The sequence below is a fragment of the Cyanistes caeruleus genome, chromosome 3 (assembly GCF_971803275.1).
Source record: "Cyanistes caeruleus chromosome 3, bCyaCae1.hap1.1, whole genome shotgun sequence".
NCBI lineage: Eukaryota > Metazoa > Chordata > Aves > Passeriformes > Paridae > Cyanistes > Cyanistes caeruleus.
Window position 1 is genome coordinate 111,506,617 of NC_141703.1, and position 21,926 is coordinate 111,528,542.

General features: G+C 38.7%; 1 long non-coding RNA gene across 3 annotated transcripts in view; it reads right to left on the bottom strand.

The window, feature by feature from the left end:
* Positions 1-632: 632 nt before the first annotated feature.
* LOC111944145 (uncharacterized) overlaps positions 633-21,926 on the bottom strand; it is a 47,529-nt gene continuing 26,235 nt past the window's right edge. For 2 of the 3 annotated variants that reach the window (XR_015285226.1, XR_015285224.1), the window contains 5 exons: positions 5,155-5,246; positions 3,677-4,053; positions 3,460-3,575; positions 2,894-3,139; positions 633-2,760 (listed from right to left, as the gene is read on the bottom strand). This is a non-coding gene — a long non-coding RNA (uncharacterized LOC111944145). The remainder of the gene's footprint in view (positions 2,761-2,893; positions 3,140-3,459; positions 3,576-3,676; positions 4,054-5,154; positions 5,247-21,926) is intronic. The other variant, XR_015285225.1, reaches the window with a different exon arrangement.

A 21,926-nucleotide genomic window follows, 5' to 3' on the forward strand; every position in this document is an offset into this window, starting at 1 on the left:
TGCAGTAAAATGTGCTCTCAGGGTACTCACAAAACTTTTGATCACACTCCAAACAAACACTTGACAGTCTGGCCACTTCAAACAACAACCTCTCCACAATTAACCCTTCAACCCACCTAATCTCTCATCATGCAGTGCAGATGTACCTCACACAATTTAATCAAAACCTGTATTCAGCTGGAGACTAAGGCTGCAGATTTGTCAGGTCACTGAATTTCCTCAAGCTGAAGTTCTGGAAGGACTGGAAGAAGGAAGTTGCTACTTTCATTCTGTATTAATGAAGATTTTTGTCATTGAAGAGAGATCTCTTTGCCTTGGGACAAAGTTTGAGTGTTTTATAACTTTTGTTAAACTTTGTGTGCGAAATCCTGGCTCTTTCACAGACCATGGAAAGCTTTCAATAGTGCTTAATCAATGCTGAGTTGTGCAGTCTTCCCTTTAAGTTACTGTAGAGTTAAACAAAAGCCATGGATGTGCATGAGCAGACCATCAAAGCAGCCTTTTTTTCTCCCCCAGACTCCACAGAGGTTACTGCTATAAATATATAACAATCATTTTCAAAAAAAAAACCCAAACAAACAAATAAAAGCCACCAAAAACCCCACCACCAAGGAAAATAATACACCCCAAAAAGTAATTCAGAGGCTGTATTTTTATATTCTTGTCAGATTCATCAAGCCACTTCACCATCAATAAGTTATCACCCATTGTTAATCACAGATATTCCAGTCACCAGTCTCAAAACACCCTGAGTTTTAAACACATCTGCTTTTTATGGCCAGAGTTACAAAAGTAGTGCTTGCCTTCTATTAAAACAATAAAGTTGCAGCAATTTTGTGACCTGTTTGTCTCAGCAGAAGCAAATGCATTCACAGGGACTAAGCAGACAGCATTTTGTGTACTATCCTTCCTATTAGGTCCCAATGCCAGTCAAACATTTATCTAGACAATGAAATAAGCAGTTCAATCCAATCTGATAGCATCATTCACATACTAGCTGAAGGCTACAGTGCTCATAATTCAATTTGTTGCTCACAGAAGTTAAAGAAATTGTTAAGTAGAATAAAATTGAAAAAAAAACAAAACACCCAAAAAAATCCAAAAATCTCACTCCCCTCACAAGGAATACGATTAAATTGAGAAAGTATTTAGATTACAATTGTTTTGATCATTCTGAAGATCAGATAGACACTTTCCAATGACAAGGAAAAAAAAATCACCCTGTTTACAGGATTAGGTAGAATATTTAGCAGAAATTAATATCACCTTGATTTTGTTTTCAAAGACATTGCTGTTATCAATTTACAAGCTGATTTGCAAAGAATGGATTTGTTATAAAAATTAACAGAAAAAAAACCCAGTGTATATATATGCTAGAGAGCAGAGAGATTACACAACCCTTTTCTTTCACACAGCTGTTAAGCAAAAGCCTTTTTGGAGTAAAACAATACAAGTGAGGATTCATGCAGGGAGGGGAAAACTGTTTTAAGACCTGCACAGGGCAAGAGTAATACATCTTCTATTCTCTGTCTGCATTGGCATGGTGAAAGAAAATTGAGGATTGTGTGGAACTGCCAATGCAGGGCATTCAGAGGGATGGAAAGATCAAGATAAAATTCCATACAGGCAGTCATAAAAATTGGCCCTGTTTATCTCTCAAGTGTTTTTCCACAGAAAATGTGAACAGATAAGTTTCAGCTCCCACAGCTTTCTCCCTCATGAAGAGCTACTCTGTTTTTCCCTAACTTTTGCTCCGAAATCCAAATGATCAAATGTTATCCTAAATCAGACTCTTCCCAGGCTCTGTGCCCACAGAATTCATCACTGGATCACTTTTCCCCTAGATTTATAGTGATCAATACCCATGCACAAGTCAGAATCAGGACGTGAACTCTTTAAAACAGGAGCCACCTCTAAAAGTTGCTTTCCTGATAGGGTATCTGGGACTAATATTTGGTATAATCAGATCATTCTGGCATATATTTAGCTCCCAGAGCCACGAGGAAAATCTGAGCAGGTACATGAATTTAATCAGTAAAGATTTGTATCAGAGAGAGCTGCTGTGTGAATCTTTGCCCTAAATGTTCTACAAGGCATAAGCAAGAAAGGACAAACACCGACCTGCAGAATTTGTCTCATAATCACCTCCAATAAAATAGATTTACCAGTGAAGACTGAATTAAACCCAAAGAGGATTGAGGAATATAGAAGGGTTAATTTCCTGTTTTTATTTAAAAACAGACACAAAAAGAAACCAAAAAACATGAAGTGCCCCCACAGGAGGCAATAGACCTATAAAATCAATGCAAGGGAGGTCAGATTGACACCCTCCTCATCTGCTGTGAGAGGTGTTACTTGGTGCAGGCACTTGTGGTATTGAGGATCGATCATCACTGAGCTGTGACATTCTGTGCCTCGCTGAAAACCTGTGCTGAGCGAACACTGGAAGGTTGACAGCTTAATATCTAGCAGCAGCTGGAGAAAAGTCAGGCCATATTTTTCATTTCTAAAAGCAATAATCAAAGGACCATCAGCACTGTTATGAATCACTGGATTTGTTTTCCTTCACCTGAGAACCTGGCAGAGCCGCAGCACAAGTTTTGCCACGTTGTGGGGAGGGAAGGGATGATTTTTTATTTGTTTTGAGAGGGTTTGGAGCTGGTTCAGGTCTTGGATGGAGTTCTTTTTCTTGCTATTGTTGTTATTTTTGTATTCACAACAACAATTACCTACTTAACGAAGTGCAGAGAGAGAAGAAACCTGCAATAGAAGTGGGAGACAAAAGTGGGTGACAGGATTTCTGGTTTTCTCCTTCCTTCCCTCCCCCTCAGCCTCATTTTTCTTGTGCATTTAATTCCAGAGCACATGGCCCTGCATTGTATTGACTCCTCACCTAAAAATCAAGCTTGGCTTTCAGTCATCAACCTTGCCAAGGGTAAGAGTGAAACAAAATTATCTTTGTACAGGGACTCAGGTCATCTCTCCCATTGCAGTAATGGGAAATGACAGCTCAATTTCTGCATCCTGCTTTGTCTTCTCGCACTAAACAGCTCAGTCCTCAGAAACTCCCACCACTGAAGCTGGAGAAAGACAATTTTCTTTTCCAGATCATCCTTCCTGACAGCACTGCTTTTAAGACCTATAAAATATATTCTAGTAAATCCTCGCTTTGGAATGTAATTGGTTTATTGTCAATAACGTGCCTGCAAATCAACAACATTAAAAAAGCAACACAGCCCTGAAGAAACAGCAGACCTCTACCACCAAAGAGGATTCCTGTTACAGACAAGAAATGGGAAGCATTTCCTACTATTTGTCAATCCCAGCCTGGCTACTTTTCTTTACCCAAAGCACAAAGTTGTGATTATAGAAAAAAATAAAATAAAATCCACTACAACCAATGTGCAAACCCAGGGCTCCCTCAGCAGGTGAATTCACCTGGAATAGTTTCAAACTCACATATCAGGCTTTGCATCTCACACTTGTTTTGAACTTTTTGGGCAAGCAAGAATGAAGTTATAGATCACTACAGCACCCTTGTATTCCAACTGAAAGATTTTCTTTTCAGCACATTCCTGTATAATGATAATAATAATTAAAAAAAGCTCTCTATGGCTCACTTGTCAGACTGAGGGTTGACCAGATATCTAATAATGGAATCAGAAAGGTCAATTACCTCTCTTGAGATCACTCTTCATGGGGACAGAACAAGAGTCCATTCACCCACCCTCAGCAAGAAATAGAGACTTTGGTTTATTTATTGGTTTTTTGTACTTCAGAGCTGACTGCTGTGGGTCACTTATGGGTAAATTATTTCAAATCCCACTTGTTTTGCCTTGCTGGGAAAAACAGTAAATGCTGGGGTAGCTGTGCATTGGCACTTGTGGGAGGGATGGGATTAAAACCTTATCAACAGATCCAGAGGTTGAACATGGCCCAAGAAATGCAGGATCCAAGGTTTCTGCCTCAAAAACCATGAGACCATTGCCTGATCTGGGCTTCACCTATTCCAGAAGTGAAAGATCCCCATCTTCATCTTCCCTCTAAGGAGAGCTGCATAAATGAAGATCAGCTATCAAAAGGAGTCAGATACAGATTTGCAAAGAAACATCTAGATGTTATATAAAACAGCAGAGCCTTGAATCAGCAGCGTTGGTGATTTTATCTTCATTAGCACTGTTTAAAGTTTTGAAATGTATAGAGAAGTTTAAAGAAAATACACTTTTTTTTTTCCTAAACTCATCCATAATCACTGTCAGATTTTCTTTTAATTACTCAACAGATGAAATCAGAAGTGCTAAATGACCAGAATAGGAATTTTTCCTACATTTTTTTCCATGAAAAATACCTTTTTTTTCTCCTAGCAGAAAATAAGTTAAAAATGGCCTAAAATTACTGATATTCATTTAAAAAAAAACAAAAAAAACAAAAGACAAAAAACAAACCACCACCACCCATATCTATGAAAGGACAAGAGTGGCTAAATCTTGTGTCCTTGACAGTATAATGAATCTTGAGGGCAAACCAAAAAACAAATCCTGGATTCCTTATCCTTTACTGCAGCTATTCAACTGCTCTGTTTGCACAGTGATCATTCCTACCAATTCAGTCCTAATATTTCACTCTCTCTTGCTTAAAAAAAAAAAAAAAATCACTTTTGTATTTAATTCTCATAAAAGATGCAACAATTTTATGTTTAGTTATTTAGTTTTACCTGTGATATCTTTGACAAGATTATTTAGCACCTGAAAGTTCATTGTACTCTTTAAATATTTGGCCTGTGTGTGCAAAGAGTGGGGAGACCAAATATTGGATGCTTTTTTAAATTTTTTTACTTTTTTTTTTTAGTATATTTTGTCCCAGGAAGTCCTAGGATTGATTGGGGATTAATAATCGTGACATCAAGTTGACTGTAATACACTCTTTTTCTGGAGATGTCATCTTTATTGCCTCAAGTGAGCTGCATCAAATTGAAAGTCCAAAAAAAATTATGTGCCAGGCATTCCTGCGGGTGCAATTCGTCACCCACCCTTTTCCAGGCCACTGACATGCAATTAAAATAGCATCATATAAATAGATGGGGGAAAGTTGGAGAATATTTTAATTCCTCAGAGAAGGGCAACTTGGACAATTCAGTAAATTACTTTTTATTACCTTTCTGTTTTGTCTTTGTGCAGGAGAACCTACTGATGAAAAACACAAATTTGTGAAGTTTGGCGGCTCTCTCTCACTTTTCTTTTTGACATCTGAAAAAAAGTAGATTTTTCAGAAACTCTAATTTATATTTTTCTATTGAATGCAATAAATAAAACTATTTCTTTTGATGCCAAAATTTAGATTTAGAATGTCAGGCTTGATTTTTAATTCACGTCTATTTTGCCTGAGTAACTATAATAGAGAAGTCTAAACTAAGCTCCATGCAAAGTTCCAGACTTTCTAAAGAAGGTTAAAAAGGTTTAGGTTAAAATTTTTCCAAAACTTATGATAATTTGAAATTATAATATAGTAATATGAAGATAAAGGCTTCCTTGTCTTCAAATTTAAAATAATCTAATTTTGTTCTGGGTCATGCAGTTGTCTCTTATTCAATGCTGGGTTTTGCAAAATCAGGTGGGGGAAAAAATTAAGTTATTCCACATAGAAGTGTTGCCAGTGCAACACTTTCCCTTCTAATGGTAGTTTCTTTGCTTGTAACTAAAGAAGAAATTTTTTTTTATATCATTTTTGGATAAAATTTGCAGCACAAGTTTAAGTTAAAAGAGATTCTGCCATTCTCTACATAGAAGTTGTAGTGTGCACTTCCCAGGAAAGAGAAAGACCATTTAAGGTTGTTAAGTCAGATTTTATAAGATATAAATTGTAGCTTCTGACATAAACCCACCCCACTGTCCATGTTAAAGGTTAATGGCTGTTTTCAACGACTTTATTAAAACAAAATAAATAAATAGTAACTCCTTAAGCACACAGGCAATGATACAGCAAATAATTGAGCTAAACTGATGCATTGCTAATGTGACAAAGCTTTCCATCACTGCAGCAAACTGAAGGAAAATACAGAATTTTAGCACAAGAGAGACAAACCACAGCGCATTTTCTTGCCTGTCAATCTGGCTGAAAACTTTCAGAGATTCCCAAACTTAGTAAAACTTCCAAAATGTTCAGCCAAGAGGCCTATTTTTAATTTTAGCAGAGTTAAATGCAGACACCTCACCCACAGGAGATTGATGCTTAGGGCCAGACTTGGGGGAGAGAGGGAGCAAAGATGCCTGGAGCACCTTCCAGTCACAGACAGAAAGAGGGCTGGGGAAGGGCATCCTCAAAAAGACTAAACACAATGAAACTGAGTGGAAATTATGTGGTTCAGCTGAAAATCCCCTGCTTGATGATAAAAGTCCATTTTTATCATCATTAAGCTACCACTTAAACGTTACATGCTGGCTTCCTTGATAGCAGGAACGTTTCTGTTCGGCAAACTGGGTTTCTAGGGGAAGTGAACAACATTTTAATTTGTTTTTTATACTTAGATTGCTGGATAATCACCACCAAAAAGCCTCAAAAAAGCAAAGGGCCTGGCTAAACGTATGGCGAGGTCATGACAACCTCATAGGCATTTTTGACATGGATGCATGATTCATTCCGATTTTCCTGCATGGGCCAACACTAAACAGGTACCCAAAAAATGTGGAACCAAGTGGAAACTTATATACCTATTTTTTCAATTTTTGTGGACAAACCCCCACAAAGCAGCTCACCCCATTAAAAATAAGAAATCCCAAATCTGTTTCAGATATTTTGTGTTTTGCCACAGAAAGAAAACGTGATTAAAAAAAAAAAACGCTATCTTGCATTTATTAGGCTGGGGGAAACTCAAGGGCAGTAGCAAAATATGTGTTTGATCTACAGACACTTGGAGACAACTGAAAAACTGTAATTTTGGGAAATAATCAGCATGTCAGCTACAAGGAATAAACGAAAATGTGATTATTAAAGAATGAGCTGAAACAAAAAGAGCACACAAACAAAATCAATATTGACATGATTAGAGAATAAGGTTTTTTTCCCCAATATAAAATTTCTGGTTACAAGACCACACTATTTTTAATAAAACCTACAAAACAAGCAGGCTGGAGTCTTGATGGATTACAGAGCAGCACCAGTATGTCAAACATCACTTATTCCCAATAGCTTGCTTTGACAGTAGCCAAAGAGCCTAAAAATCTTAAGAAAAAGGCAAGGTATGTATTGGTAATTTCATAAAAATGCTCCTCCACCAACTTTTGGTCAGGCATTTTTCACTGATATTGAGGGATTTCTCTGCTGTGAACTCACCCAGCCTTTCCTTGAATTCACGTGAAATCTTAGCACCAAAACCATCTTGATGCAAATTGTCACACAGATACCAAAGAAACACGTTTAGTAATTATTTTCCATTCTGCCCTGGTATTTTTCAGCTTCCTCATGTGAATCAGTTTCTCAGCATGAGAAAAGAACCAGCAAGACACAGTGGTTAACTGCTCGAATTAATAGAGACCAGATCTTATATTAAAAATATATATATAACCTGATCTTCTACACTAAGCCTTATTTTGCCCATGCTTTCAAAGAATACAGACACCTTCTCAAAAATATTTTAGGACAGTAAAAGACAAGAAATAGTTGGAAAACGTGGCAGCTCTGGCTCTCCTGTCACCTGTTCTGGTTTCAGGATTCCTAGGACACTGCCCACATTGATCACATCCGTACAGACAGGGCATTAAATATCAGCCTTTATCAGGCAGTAAGAAATTACAGTCTGGGATGGATTCCTGCCAAAGTCAACCTGTTTAATCACACCTGAAAACTCAGTGGAAGCCCATATGTAACCACCAGAAATGTGTCTCACATTCACACTTATCACTCAAGCTGGCACAACCAGTGCTGTCAATTAAAATTCCACTGTTTTCACTGTGCCACCATATCCCAACACTAATTTCTGTTTCCTTCACGACAGCATTTGAGCAATGCTGCTTTTCTAACCAAAAGCAGGAGAAGAATCACAAAGCCATGAGAATTCCTGCCTCCCCTGAAGCAATAATGTTCCAAATCAGTTCCTTTGGCCCCTGTGATAGATCTGTGTCTGTAAATCTGTGTAGGCTAATTTCAAAGTCGGGTTTCACGCCAGAAGTACTCGAGCTGCCATCTGAGCAAGGAACAAACAAAACTACTCAAATCACCTTTCAACACATCACAGCTAATCAACAAACCCCAAAGCAGAAACTATCAATCATGAAAGATTGTCAATAATCACTCTGAGAGGCCCAGATGCATAATTAAACTACACACCTGAAATAATTCTGTCTATATCTGTATTCAAATATAGACTTGCCATGATTTGATGCAATTTGTTGATGTAGTTCTGTCACCACATAAGTGGGTGGTGGAGAGAGAAAGTGTGAATGTTTTACTGTACAAGACACTGAACCTCAGAGGAATGCAATTTTGAATTTTGTTGGCAAAATTCATCAAGGAAAAAAGTTCAGAATCCTAGGTCTTTGCAATGACAACTTTAAAAATAAGGAGACCATATTTTGGGAGGTTTATGGATGGTTTCAATGTAGAATTGTTAATCAAAACGTTATCAGAAATAGCCACAAACTGTGGGGATACTAAATAATGAAAATTAGTTCAGGGTAGGTTCCTGAGTTAGTCCAAACCTCTGTCTCCTCCTCCTCTTCCTCAAGTTTCCACAGGTACTTTGAAGCCTCATTTTCATCCTGATTGACTAAAATTCTACAGCCCTTATAGTAAAAAAATATCATTTTTTTCTGTCGGCCTAATTAAAATCAGTTACCATTTGGTTCACAAAATCAGGGTCCCTGCCTCACTCTGTGATGCACATCACTTGCTTTCAACACCTCATTTCTCAGTCATCTTGGAGGTTTGTTGGCAATGGAGAATGTTTGGAGACATGGCTGTTGGTATCCATAGAAATCTAAGGTAATTAGAGAAAAAAAACAAACAAAAACACTGAAGAGAGGGAAGCCTGTACTGGAATAATCCACCTGAAATTATATTTTTAACTTGTATATCCACAGCAGTGAATGCTAGAGTAACATATCTAGGTCAGTAATGATTAATTCATATCACAGATTGAATTCAGAGACACAAGTGGCATTATAAATAGTATCAAATACAAGCAACAACATCAGGGGAAAACATTGCACCTCTGAGCATCCCACAGTTACTCCCACTCTGCCTCACAGGAAAGCTCTCTGCTTATCAGGATTGAATTGCAAACTCAGTTCATCCCAAGGCCAAAAACCTGATTTTATCTCAGCTAACAAGAAACATTATCAGTGATCATAATATTACCAGCCTGCTAAAAAATGAGGCACTTGTCTCTGTGTGACCTCCTGCAGGAGGGAAGGCTGCAGGCAGAAGCTTTCCAGAGATGATGACTTCCTTCTTAGAAACCTAATTTGAGCCGATGTCAATGTCTGTGTTGGGCTCAGCAACCACCTTACCTTAAATATAAAATATTCTTGCCAGCTCACTTCATTAGCTGAGGAACAGCACACTCTAATGAAGTAAATAGGGCTAAGTAAACTGTTTTTATCCTACAGTCAAGCTGTCTGAAGGAGACAGTTATGTTTTAAATCATAATCTTAAATGTATCTGTGATAATGTCACAGAAGGCAGCAGCGGCGAGGGAGCCAATTTTACACCACAGTAGAAAAAAATAATAAAATACAAATCTGAAGTATTTAGGCTCATGGAAAACAATCTGAAATTAATACAGCAAGGGATACCAAAATCAATTTCCAGGTTAAAGCAGGTTTCTGAATGCTCCAGTACCAGTTGGACCAGTGGAGCAGACTATTGGAACAGCCCAGGATGGAACAGGAAATGAAATTGCAGGTAAAGCTAAGCTGCCAAAACTATCAAATAAATATTTCCTAACTACTGACTTGGAGCTGGCTCATCCAAATCAATTTGCAAACTGCTGGCTTTTTCAGATTTAAGAGCCCTTCAAATTGAAAGCTGATGGCAAATGCACCCTTGAAGACCAATTCCCATTAAACATTCTGCAGCTATTCAGACGGGGTGAAATGATTATATTCACCTGGAGGTGGCTGCACTGAAAGATGAGCTTTACAATTGTGGAGCAGTATTGGTCCAATCATTTATTATGCCCTCAAAAGCAACACAGCAAAGAAATGCATGTCATGTATGCAGTGGATTGCTAATATCATTTTCTTTTAAAATTTATTTTAATTTTAGAGAAATTCAAAATTAGGAAACACAATTTTACCATTTTTTATCTCCAACAAAATATCTACAGAGAATTTTTTCCATGCTGGCAGTTTCCCTTTGTTTTCTCCAAACAAGAAAATTTACAAGCCTTAATAGTGAATATTATTTTACTGCTGATTAAAATCCAGAGGTTTTTAGGTTCCTTACTAAGCTGAAAATGGCCTCAGGAATGGTCTGGACTTTTCTTGAGCTGGGACCTCTTTTTGCCTGATTAGACACAATAATTAATTATAAATCAGGTAACTTGCACTCTAGTTCTGTTTTAATTTACAATACTAATAATAATAATATTTTCCATTTTGGTTTACAATAATAATAGGCAACAATTATTCTGTGTAGACTCCAGAAGAAAATGGGATGTGGAAAAAAATACCTGCTGTGAATCAACATTTTTGATCCTTATGAGTAGTTTCTGGAGTTATTAACTTAATATAAATATTTTCTCAAATTCCTCAGCATTGAAGAGTTCCCAATGTTGGGGAGCTTTTCCCCCTTAACACTTAGAAATAATTTTCTTTGTATTTTCCTTTGACTCCTAATGATAAAATAGAAGACGATTTCTCAGGTCCCTGCACTTTCATCAGATACTCTCAAACAGGAAAAAAATTATTTAGGAAGACAAATAGGCATTTGGCTACAAATTAAATCCTTTTGCTGCACAGCAGCATTTGGAAATTTGGCCACAAATCCACGGCTGAAGCATCTGACGTGAATCTCTGTTTGCCTTTAGTCACCTTCCCTCACTGACAACAAGACACAACTTAAAAAGTGCATTCTGAAGCCTTTTCTCCCTTAGTCAGTTTTTGACAACAGGATTTGTACTTTAGCACCTGAACATCTTTGTTAGGATAATTTTATTTTTATATTTGTTATTTTAAGCTACCTTTCTGACACCACTCAATTCCATTTTATTCTGATACTAGGACATGCCCTAAACCTTATCTTCTAAGATATCCAAGATAAGACAGATTAAAACACATTCTCAAAGAATACTGACAGAAGTACATAGTTTTGTATTTAAATGTACTTTTATAGAAGAGTAGACTACATGAAAAAGTGAACCCCAAAGCCTCCACCCTTGTCTTGTGACTTTTATATTTTTGCATGACTCCAATATGGAAAAAGAAAGAAAAAGCCATTCATAATTAAAAGTTTTCTCCCTTGTCATGGAGCAAAGCAGGAAATGGAGCTCATTTTAGGATTCGAAGGCAAGGCAGAATATGAGATTTTTCCCAAAGTGTTCTCACAGATTGCATCAGAGTAGGCACAATATGGGGAGAGGTTGGGGGAGAGAGGTTGGGGGAGAGGTGGCACCACTACATTGATTTTTAGCCTGGAAATAGAGTTTCCCAACAACTTTTCCCAGGATCATTTGGAGCAGCATGGTATCTCTCTTTCATGGAGAGAACATCACTCAGGCAGGCCATTCTCACTTTCTGCACATAACCCCATCCTCACACTGGTTCTGTAAATCCAAGGAAAAAAATACAGGAAAAAAAAAAAAAAAACCCACTCAAAACGACACAAACGACAAAACCACCAACAAATGAAAGAAAATACAACAGAAAGCAAATAACACAGGCTTAAAGCCTACTTTAATGATTCCTCAGACCTGAAAACCATTCTGCAAGTCTCACAGAACCTCACACTCCGTGAGAGTTAAAGCACTGCTGTAATGTATTAGCAGAATTTACCATGCACTCTGTGGCCTGAATCCTAATTAAAGAGCAGCTTCCCGTGATGCCAGGAGAGAACAAAGCACAGGTGATACTGGGTCACCAGCCCACCTTGGAGTGTGCCTGCCCAGCTTTCTTAGACACACAGCTTTTACTGCACTTTCTGCCTCTCCTCAGGTCATTAACACGGTGTAAGAGACTTTGTGTAGATCAGTCCTTGATTTCTGTTTGAAAATCATTCTGTTTGGATCCTTCTTGAGGACAAAAGGCAGCTTCTGTCAGCCCAGAACCTCAGAATTCAGAGCTCTCCAAGTCGAAAGAAAACTCCAAATTCTAGGATGTGTTTTGTACTTCAGATACAGAATTTTTTTCACTTCCAGACATAGGACAGAGACCTAAGAATCCCCACTTTAATGGAAAGCCTTCTCCCAGAAGGAAATACTGAGCTGCATGCATCTTTCACCTCACAATGCTGGTGTATTTTAAAGCGAATTTATGCACTTCTCATAAGGTTAGAAAGGAATACATTCATACCCAGCACTGAATCTGAATTACTGCTTATATACTCACAATCTACTCCTTTAAACTAACACCTCTCATCCTTTTTTCTTTTTATGAGTACTCCTAAGTATTCTTTGCAAGCAACATTCCTTAACAGCAACCCAAGAAGATTTGCAATGACTTTGCTCCTACTGGCTCTAGAACAAAAAACAAATGCATTTGTACTAAACAGCATTTGCAGCTGTTCCAAGGGGAATTAAAAAGCAGATTACAATGCAAGAAGTACATTAATCTTAGCATGCAGCTGAAGCATCAATTTGCTTTCAAAATGTAAATGTCACACCTCTGGGCATGGCACATTTTAGTGTGAGAAAAAAGAGTAACAATCTACAGAAATTTAGATGTGACTGGTATTTTAGAGCATAATCACCTGCAAGATAGGAACCATCATTGACTCCTGCTTGGTGGATCAGTCTCAGAAGAGGAGTGATGGATGGGGATATTTTAGAATATTAACAATCACCAGCTGAGATTCCCCTTGTGCTTAATGGACACAATAAACACAGCAGTGGCAGCAACCAAAGAAAGCAAACTGGGAAAAACAAGAAATTTTAATGGAAAAAAAACCCAAAAAGCTCTTGGCTTCCTGGAAAAGTTAATACTCTTCTCTGTGGAAGTGTTATTGCATGCTCACACTTCACTGTCCCAGCAGCCCATTTCAAACTCACAATCCATCTCAAAGAAAATAAACAGAAAATCCACTTATTCCTTGTGCCCTGGGGCAGGGCAGGGGCTGTGCAGGCAGAGGCTGGCTGCAGTACCCATCTCACTCTTGCTGTGCCAACAAAATTCTCTCCCTCAAGTCATGGAAGATGCAGCAGTTGAAAGGAACTTGTAAAATAATTGCATTCAGAGTCCATTTCAGAACAAAGCAGCTTGATGTTATATCACCATAAGGCTGTGCCATGTACTGATTCAACAGGAAAATTTGTCAAACCTTATTCCCTCAGTGGTAATCAGCACGCTCAGTTTTCCACCCTGTTTCTGGGTGGATTTGAATTTTTTTTACTTTTAAAGGGGTGGGATGTTTCTGGTTTGATCCATGGAGCTTCACATTCCCTGCTGCACCTCTCCCCTATTGCTCCAAGGGAGAGCTTCCCCAAGTGCAATACTGCAAATAAACAGAGAGAAGCAGGGACAGGCTTGCACAGATAGGCCTTTCCTCTTATAATTCCCTTATTACCAACAAAAATTACATATATCCCAAGGAAAAATTAACAAAGTATGACTAGACAGTTAAAAGTTTACAAATCATGTATCAGAGATGGCTGATGAGCTGCTCTTATCAAGTGGCACACACAAACTTGGATTAAATTATACACTGCTCACTATGGGGATGGAAAACCACTCAGCTTCTGGATTTGTCTATCCAAATAGAAAGAAATACTTGGAGATGGAGGGGAAATAGAAAATAATCATCATATAGAGACATACCTTTGGCAAAGACCAGACAAAAACTGTGAGCTTTTCTCTGATGTGCTCAGAGTTTAATCACCTCCTCTACATAACTGAGTTTCATACTTCCAGCTGAAAACAAGACATTTGTCTGTTTTTCAAATTAGAATTTTCTCTCATTTCTGTGAGAGTGGGTTGCACTTTAAAGATTGCAACACACTATATTGGAGATCAGATCACATGGAGCCACTGGCATTTAAAATTCAATTAAAGGCTAAAACTATCATATAAACAGTGATGAAGCATAAGATAGTTTCAGGAAATAGGGATGAAGCCCTTTCCATAGCTGAGGTTAAAATAAAACAAGCAATTAAGAACTGGAAAGGATATTGTGCAAAGGCTTCTGAAATGGAATGTATTATTCTGATGCATATTAAAGAGGAGACCTGAGCCACCAACTGGAACCAAGGTTCAACTCTGAGACTTCAGAGCAACAGCTCCAATTATTTGTGCTTGCCACAGGCAATTACTGACAGCCCTGCTATATCCCAAAGGGTTAATTAATTACCATAGTTTAAGAGCCTATTACTTATTCTAGATGTCTTTGATCTCGCAGGATTTACTTCAAAACAGACATGCCTGAGTTGTTCATCAGCAGCACAAACACTTGATCCTATTCACCGTGATAAGAGCTGAACACTGCATACAAAACCTGAACCTGAGCTGCTCAGATGAGAGGGATCTGGGGGTGTGAGCAACACGATGCATGGCCTGTGATGTTCCTGCTGCTAAAAGCTCCAGTTGAAATATTTGCTTCTGAAGCACTGAGCAGGGAAAAACAAAAACAAAGAACAATGATGAAAATTCACAAGTAACTTTCACAACACCGTATAATCTTTGATAAAGCACCCGGCAACTTACAAAGTGCATTGCTGGCAGATTTTAGAGGATATGACAGATGTCAATTCCCTCCTTTCTTAGGGATCTGTGACATTTGAATTTGACCTGTATACTCCCCAACACAAAGGATGGTCAGCAGCCGTGTCTTGGTCCCTGCAGAGCCCTTGGGACAGGGACCCTGGGCAAGCCTGACCCTACATCAGCCCAGAGCAACAGGAAGGTCAGAAACCCTGCAGCTGAGCAGGAATAACACACTAGTGAGAAGAGGTGACCATCAGAGAGAGAGATAGAGTATTTGCTGATGTTTCCACTACCATTTGACCTGGGCAGCAAAACAAGAAGTGTTTTGTGAGATGAAGCTGCAGGTGTGATCAGCACAGGGTGGGGAGAGCACTGCACAAAGCAGGCAGGGTGATCACAAGGACTGGAACAGAATTATTTTCTGTTCCATCACAGATGTTTTCACATCACAACGAAAGGTCATGATGTCACCACAGGCTTCAGGAAAACAGCAGGAGCTTATCAAATGGAACAAACTCAGGTGGAGGAGCCACAAAACAGCATTTCACAGCTCTTCCAGTAGTGCTCTAGCTGTTGCAGTTACTGCAGTTGACAAAACTTCATTTTTCTATCTCATGGTTATCTCAGAGACAGGAACAGAAATTGCCACAATTCACAATACACTGGTGAACCTCTCCTGCAGCACTTCCTGAAGCTCCAGCCACCCATGCTCACAAAAGAAACCAGAAATGTGTAAAGGAACAGAATGGAAAGCAGATTTAATCTCTGATATGCCCCAAGAAGGTGAAAGGGACAGTTTGTCTCTGCTGTGATCATAATGGCCACTGAAGTAAATATCACTAGACAAGAAAACAAAAAGGGAAATAAGAAAAAAGTGTTTAACTAATAGATTATCTTGGGGCATTTCTGACCTTAGAACAAACCACCAGGATCACACCAGCACCTGAAGACAACTTCTACTTCATAGAACAATAATACTCTGCTCTGTATTTCTGATTGAAGCAGTAGGGGCAGAATACTTGTGACAATTAATTCAATGGCAAAGGTGATTGTGTTGATGGGACACCCAGAGAGCAAAGCACAAAGCACAATTTCTCTCCCCATTAACATCTGGACTGTTTATTCTTAAGGTTCTGAAACACCCTGCTGTCTAACAGCAGCACAGAGTCTTTCCAGCAAATAAAAGGTTATCCATGGCACTGCACTCACCACTGAACTGCTGAAGCTTTGCTCATTCTCTTGAGGCTCTTATTTAAATGCTAACAATTTCTAAGAGATCTTCTCTTTGACATTCTAAGGTGCACCCTGCCACATGGCCTGACAGCACCTTGCGTGAGCTATTACCTCAAAGTCATTTTCAATTTTCTCCCACTCGAGTTCAATCCCATTAATTCATAGTCATGAATTTATTTTGAAGCCAAATGTGTATTGCATTCCACTTGTAGACATGCAATTTCTTCATTTGCTTTCTTTGAGGCCCCTTAAACAACAGACCTAAATCAGTTCTGAATTTTACCTGCTATTCAGAAGTGACCTCAATTTTTGATTTTGTGGCATCAGCAGATTCAATTAGTTTATTTCCCACATCCAGGTCATTGATGTTGGCTGGAAACAGACAAGGCCAGAGAACCGAGCTCCATGGAATTCTCGCTGCCAGCCAAATTTGACATCTCCATTTTCTCTTGGAAAACTGGGCTTTACCCATTTCTTTCACTTATCTCCATAGTCTGAACTTTGCAGTGAAACGACAACTAAAGCTGTCTCTTTTTTGAACAGCTAAGTACATGTTCCCATCATCACTGGCACATCAGACATTTTCTTCTGCTCCCTTTTGACACCATTTTTCCACTCCCCACACCCCCAGTCAACTGAATTCCTGCAGGTACAACACTCAAAAAGTCTCTTGATGATTTCCACTTCTATTTTAGTGCATTACCTTCCATTTAAAACCATGGCTGGAGGAGCACTAAGCTGTAAATTTATTTGGGCTTGATTCCAAATACATCCTTTGCTAAAACAAATTCCTTAATAGCTTTTAAGCTGGTCAATTCAGAGACAAGTCCTTCTTAAACTGAAGTTCCAAAGTAAAATAGAGGTGTTACACAAACTACAGGAAAGGTAGTGAGGGGTCCCAAATTACTAGTTTAAGATGGATCTCAAAAAAATTCTTAGGCACTAAAATGTTTCTTTTATGAAAAGATTAGGAGCTTGTGGAGCAAATCTAGATAAAATTAGCTACAAGATGTTCATTGATTACCCACCAATTGATGAGTTATAGATTCCAACATTGCTACAGCACTCTCCATTATAAAAAAATATAAAAAAAGCATTGTAAATTGGGGCTTTTTCTACCATCTGTTTATCAACATAAGAAGAAAAAAAAATATTAATAGATCCTTTGCAAAACAGTGACCATTCAGCTTTTCCAGTAAATTTACCTTGCAGACAGAGTACCTGTAATAGTGTTTCCCAGAGATTTTCCTAACTTTTAAATTAGGTTAATAGCTGAAGATAACCTTGGAAATCCTATTTCTGGTTTATCAACTTTTAATGAAAAAACAGTCATAGAAAACCATATGCAAGGCTTTATGCAGTTGTGGAAAAACATGTTTGAAGCTATCATGCAAAAGTCACATCAGGGGCATCTTTGTTCCCATCAAAAAGTGAAACAAAAGAAAACTGACAAAGATGGGGAAAAAATAATCAATAAAACCCAGCTGACACTCAGCTGTAATGAATCCCATTTTCATCACTTTCTGTGTTCTCTAAATGACCATCTCAGTTTAAGAGAAGGGGGAAATAAACCTGGAACACACCAAGTTTGAGGACAAAGAGATTGATTTTGATTTAAACACCCTGCAGAATGCATGACTTTCTAGAACTGGGATTGCCACAAGCCAGGTATTTATTTTCCACCTGAAACAAACAAGCAAATAAACAAACAAACAAAAAAAGAGGAAATATGGAAATAAGGACTTTGGACATGTCTTTTAAGTTTTCTAGCTCTTGCATTTACCATGATTACCTGGGTTCTACCTCAAACTGGCTATTCCAAGGACAATTCTCTGAAACACATTGTTAATTAAGGAGGGCTGCAGTTTTAGAACAATCTAGAAATTCTTCCAATTCCTTCAGTTTGTGGCACACTAAGCTTGCAGATTTGTGAATCACAGGCAGGCATTTTGCTGAGTTCAGCTAAACAAAGCAGCAAAAAATGACGCCTGCATGTGCTCAGATCCTGGTCACTGCTGAGAGAATTTCATTTATCTCTGGCACTGGAACCAAAGCTGATCACTCCCCAGTGACAACAGCTCCTTCCTAGCAGGAGATCTTGGTACTGCTGTTAGAGCTGTGGCCTGCAGGTTATTCCCCGTGTTTCCATGAGTTTTCCCATATGCTTCCCTTTGCAGCTAGCTCATTTGGCAGCCTGCAAAATGAATGTGGAGAAAGGGAAGGACTGGGACAAATCACAGAAATACTTCCAAGCAGAACTCCTGGAGGAGAGGAGAGTAACTGAGCAAAGAGAGGAGAATGTGGGGAAATGGGGAGCAGAGGAAAACCTGCACCTGTTAACTGTGACTGAAACACCCCACACTGAGAAGCTGCACCAAAAGCAAGCAGCAGCTTGGCTCAGGAATTAAAAGAGCCCTGCAGGCTTGGGCAGTGCCCTTCCCCTTGCATTAGGCAGCACAAGAGCCTGTTTAAGTGTGGGTGGCACCATGGCACAGCCAGGGACACCAGAGGGGATGTGCAAACTGCATAGACAACACAAGTGCATGCTGTGCAATCAAAAGAGAAGTCTTGGGCATCTTATATTTACATTTTTCCCTCTAGTTGTCCATTATCAATCACCTACATCCCCAAAGCTTCTATGGCAATTTTTTTTGCATCTTTGATTAATTTACAGGTATTAAAAATTAAAGAAGCAATATTATGTGCTTTGATGTCACTCACATGCCAGTAAACGAAGTCAATTGAATGCGGTCTCTCCCTTTCCATAAATTAGATATTTCTGCACTTTTTGTTCAGCTCAATGAGCACATTCATTCTTTTCTCTAGATAGGGCAGTGAAAGACTTTGGTCCAGTTTAAGTTACTTTAACAAGTCTCCTTTGGCAGTTTTAGTCTCTGAACATTTTTGGAATAGGGCATCTTATAAATATCTTTCCATGCAAATTTAAACCCTTTTAAATTTACAAAAGCAAAGTTCACTGCATCCCAGAAGAATTTTTGTGCATCAAGAAATTGTTTGTCTCTACAAGGCACAGCAGCAGGCACTGACATTTGAAAGTCATGACACAGGGATTTGGCTTCATTGCCACGCAGAACCACTGGCCAGTGATTTAGTTAAAGCAAGAATTAAGATATTTTTTAAGATAGATAAGATTTTTTAAAGATTTTTTTAAGATAGATAAGATTTTTCTAAGATATTTTTAAGATAAGATTTTTTTTAGATATTTTTTAAGATAAGATTTTTTAAGATACTTTTAAGATAAGGTTTTATAAGATACTTTTAAGACAAGTTTTTTTAAGATAAGAGACTTTTAAGCTACTTTTAAGATACTTTTTCCTATTGTCTCAACTGCCCCTAAAAAAAAATAAAACCAAACCCCCAAAACAAACAACAAACCAAAACCACCAAAACCAAAATAACCCCAAGAGACACAAAGTATTTTCAGAAGGATTTTAAAGGAACACTTCAAGGTATATAAAGAAATATGAATAGTGCCAGGAAACATCTCACACAGTTAAAGTGCTACTGAACAAACAATTTTACACTGGTAAAAGATTTCTCTTACCATACCTTAGAGTGAATTATGACTGATTAATATAACAAATAATTCCTTGAGTGTATCATTCCTGCCATCACTGATGGTTTGCATACCCAAATACAGATTTATGTAGCATCACACCAGCATGGACTCTTTGCCCTGGGACATTTCACAAGAGCTTGCATGAAACCTCCTAAGTTCAGCCTGTGCTTCAGTTTTGTCCCTCCTGTGACCAGGGATGATTCTTTGTGCATTCAGAGCAGATCTTTTGTAATCCACTCTCAAAAGGGAAATTAACCCCCTTTTGAATCTAAAAATTCCCACTTAGCAATGGTTGTTGGAACTAAAAACCCCAGCCAGTAGACAAAAAAAAAAAGGAACCAAACAAACCCCCACCAAAATACTTTTCAAATTTTTAGGTGGCTCAGGACACCCATCTTTTCCAGGTAAATTCTGCACAAGAACGAGGAAGAGCTCCACACAATGGGGTTGATCCCAAAAGCCCAAGTTACAGGGAATTTTCTCAGAGACACAAGTGGAAGAGAGGGATCAAGCCCAGGGAGCACAGCAGGGCAGCCAGCTGGCCACGAGGGGTTGGTTGCAAGCCCTGAGCCCTTTTTGCAAGAGTGTGACCCACCCCCAGGTTAAAGAGGCTGGCACAGATGATCAGAACTGAACACAACATTTCCAACTCAGGTGTTCTGTGGAAGCCTCACAAAAGTCAGTATTTTTCTTTCTCCTCATGTACAGACCATGTAGGAATCTCTGTTTCAGCACGAAAATGTTTTCAGCCCCCAAAGCTTGAAAATCAGAAGACATGACAGTAACAAATCTGAGGCTCACCATTGGCACTGTGATTTTTAAGTCTTTAAGAAAAACACCACTAAAAATTCAGCAAATCTTTGATTTCATCTGCTGAAGAGAGGAAAGTATTGAAGTACAGCTATGTGTTAATCTCAGTGGGTAATATTTATGGCAGCCACTCAGCTCAAATGGAAAAAAACAGAAAAGTTATTTTGATCAATAGGAATTTGCACTATTCTTCACTTGGAAATATATTTATTGTGCTAATTTTATAACTGCTGTGAATGCCTAAACACTACTCCAAATTTTAGTCTAATTTTGACTTATTGAAGAACTGATTTGAGTAAACAAAGGAACATCCCTATGAAAATGTGCAAGAGAACTGCTCCTACCACAGCCCTGCATAGACTTTGTGATTTAAGTCAAGCCTAAAACAAACTTACAGTCTTTAACCAAATGGGGCCATAATTTTAGTTTACATCAGCAGTGCCAGACTGCACACAAAATTTAGAGTAAAATAGTTAAAAATAGCGTGAAAACAGAACCTCATGGCAAACTCAGCTGTTCAAAATTCCCCATTGGGGGGGTGGGGGTTGAAGGTATTTTTGTGAAGAAATTTTTTCATTCTAAAATGCAGTTTAAAGTTAAAAAAATATGTCAGTGCAAGGCCAGGAGTTGGACTGTGATGATCCTTGTGGGTCCCTTCCAACTCGGGACATTCTACGGCTTTAGGAAATCGAATTGAAAGAAGGATCCAAAGATCCCCTCCCATCAGAGGAAAATGTGGGGAAAAGTGGATTTGTGTGAAGACACCTACTGTCCCTATTCTGTACAAGTTTTCCTATCACTAAAAGCTCAATAGTCTAATTTATCTTTCAAAATCTAGCATCCTCTGACTTTTCTGGGGGTTGTTCACTGTACAAAACTGTAAACAGAGCCATCAAAAAAGCACTGAGCAATTTGGAGTCCCATCACTCTGTAAAAATACAGAGACCAAAATGAAAGTGACTGCTGCAAGGAAAACAATTGTTCAGCTCATGTGACTAAAATCACGTTAGGTAGGATCCAAGGGAGTTATTGATTCATTAACAACATTTAATTAACTGAGGAGCAGAGAATTATATATTGAGAATCAATCTGGAGATGGCACTTTCTGTTTCAGTGAGGGCTTGGTGCTGCTCAGAAGTGAAGAACTCCCAGGTATCACTGGCAGGAGAAGCACTCAGCCATGCTCACAAGCTCCCTTTTATCCCACCCTTGGCACCTCACGCTCTTCCAGAGTCATCCTCCACATCCCCTGGCTCAACAAAGCTGTAAATTCCCCCTACTTAAGAAGCAGGGATGATGCCAATAACTCCCAGCAGCAGGAAACTCAGAAATCCCTCTGGCTCTGACCTGCCACAACAGAGGCCACCTACCAAACACCTGTGGCTCAAAGGCAAGGTCTGAAAGGCATGCTTAGCATCATTTCTCAGCAAGAAACCCCAGCCTGGCTGGCAACACAT